Here is a 2,500-nt window from a genome sequence, read left to right as displayed (position 1 = left end):
AATCTCAATGGAATTCCTCAAAACTTTGCAAAAGTCATTTTTATGTTAATTGGAACAAAATGCAATGCCAGCCAAATTGATATTTTGAAATTAAAATTTCCCATTCAAATTTGATGCACCCTAGCCAACGTGCATGCAGCATGTTGCAGTTGCTCTGTCTTCTTACTTTAACTTTTTAACAGTCTTTTTCTTGCTTTAAAAATGTCCTTAATTATGTTAATTATGTAAATACTGTATCAAAACATTCCTTTAACTATGTAAAAACCGCGCATATCCACACCGCTCGTTTTTCTACTGGATATTTATACTATTTGTGCAACTGCAACACAGAATTTCTCTTAATAATAAAGTATTTCTGGTTCTGAATAGTAGTGTTGTTTTTAGTTTTGTTGTTGTTGTTGTTTTTGCTGTTGGTGTTGTTGTTGGTGGTGGTGTTGGTATTGGTGTTGGTGTTGTTGTTGGTGGTGGTGTTGTTGGTGTTGGTGTTGGTATTGGTGTTGGTGTTGTTGTTCGTGTTGTTGTTGTTGTGGTTGTTGTTGGTATTGGTGTTGGTGTTGTTGCTGTTGGTGTTGTTGCTGTTGTTGGTGGTGTTGGTGTTGTTGGTGTTGTTGTTGTTGTTGCTGTTGGTGTTGGTGTTGTTGGTGTTGTTGGTGTTGCTGTTGGTGTTGTTGTTATGGTTGTTGTTGGTATTGGTGTTGGTGTTGTTGCTGTTGGTGTTGTTGCTGTTAGTGTTGGTGGTGTTGTTGTTGTTGGTGGTGTTGGTGTTAGTGTTGGTGTTGTTGGTGGTGTTGGTGTTGTTGGTGTTGCTGTTGTGGTTGCTGTTGGTGTTGTTCTTGTTGGTGTTGCTGTTGGTGGTGTTGCTGTTGGTGTTGTTGTTATGGTTGTTGTTGGTATTGGTGTTGGTGTTGTTGCTGTTGGTGTTGGTGGTGTTGCTGTTGGTGGTGTTGGTGTTGCTGTTGGTGTTGTTGGTGTTGTTGGTGTTGTTGGTGTTGTGGTTGCTGTTGATGTTTAGTTTTGTTGTTGTTTTTGCTGTTGGTGTTGTTATTTTTGCTGTTGTTGGTGTTGGTGTTGGTGGTGTTGTTGTTGTTGTTAATGTTGGTGTTGTTGGTGTTGTTGGTGTTGTTGTTGTTAATGTTGGTGTTGTTGGTGTTGTTGGTGGTGTTGTTGGTGTTGTTGTTGTTGTTGTTAATGTTGGTGTTGTTGGTGTTGTTGGTGTTGGTGTTGCTGTTGGTGTTAGTGTTGGTGGTGTTGTTGTTGGTGGTGTTGGTGTTGTTGCTGTTAGTGTTGGTGGTGTTGTTGTTGGTGGTGTTGGTGTTGTTGGTGTTGCTGTTGGTGGTGTTGCTGTTGTGGTTGCTGTTGGTGTTGTTCTTGTTGGTGTTGCTGTTGGTGGTGTTGCTGTTGGTGTTGTTGTTATGGTTGTTGTTGATATTGGTGTTGGTGTTGTTGCTGTTGGTGTTGTTGCTGTTAGTGTTGGTGGTGTTGCTGTTGGTGGTGTTGGTGTTGTTGGTGTTGTGGTTGCTGTTGATGTTTAGTTTTGTTGTTGTTTTTGCTATTGGTGTTGTTATTTTTGCTGTTGTTGGTGTTGGTGTTGGTGTTGTTAATGTTGGTGTTGTTGGTGTTGTTGGTGTTGTTGTTGTTAATGTTGGTGTTGTTGGTGTTGTTGTTGGTGTTGTTGTTGTTGTTGTTAATGTTGGTGTTGTTGGTGTTGTTGGTGTTGTTGGTGGTGTTGGTGTTGTTGCTGTTGGTGTTGTTGGTGTTGCTGTTGGTGTTGTTGGTGGTGTTGGTGTTGTTGCTGTTGGTGTTGTTGGTGTTGTTGGTGGTGTTGTTGGTGTTGTTGGTGTTGTTGGTGGTGTTGGTGTTGTTGCTGTTGGTGTTGTTGGTGTTGGTGTTGTTGGTGTTGTTGCTGTTGGTGTTGCTGTTGGTGTTGCTGTTGGTGACGACATCATCATGCAAATTAATGTTTGGAGAGTGTCTGCGTGTGCTCTCGGTCCTCCTGGTCCTCTGAGGACCGGCTAAACATAGACTCCAGATATGTAACGCTCCCCCAGGACTCTGATCCTCCATGTCCTGGGTTTCCACCCTAATAATAATAATTATTAATATTATTCTATTATTATAAACAATAATCCGGTTTCTAAGCCGCGCTCGTCCGTCCGTCTGACCGCCGCTCGCTGCCGAGGCCGAGGGCTGCTGGAAACATTTAGCTGCCGGACGCCGGGTCTAAGATTAGAGAGATCCTCCAAGCGGACTCAGAGGGTCCAGAGAGGAGGCTTTAAATAGCCTGAACCCAACGCTAGCAGGTCTGAGACGCTCTGCAGAGTCTGCACTGCAGCTGGGGACATCGAAGACATTTGAGGACATTTTGGGAAACACTGATCCACATTTTCTGATATCAGATGGTAGCTGTTTAATAGGGGTCAAAACACACACACACACACACACACACACACACACACAGAAACACACACACACACACACACACACACACACACACACACAC

This window comes from Etheostoma cragini, chromosome 6 (assembly GCF_013103735.1).
Source record: "Etheostoma cragini isolate CJK2018 chromosome 6, CSU_Ecrag_1.0, whole genome shotgun sequence".
NCBI lineage: Eukaryota > Metazoa > Chordata > Actinopteri > Perciformes > Percidae > Etheostoma > Etheostoma cragini.
Note: the sequence above shows the minus strand (reverse complement) of the source record.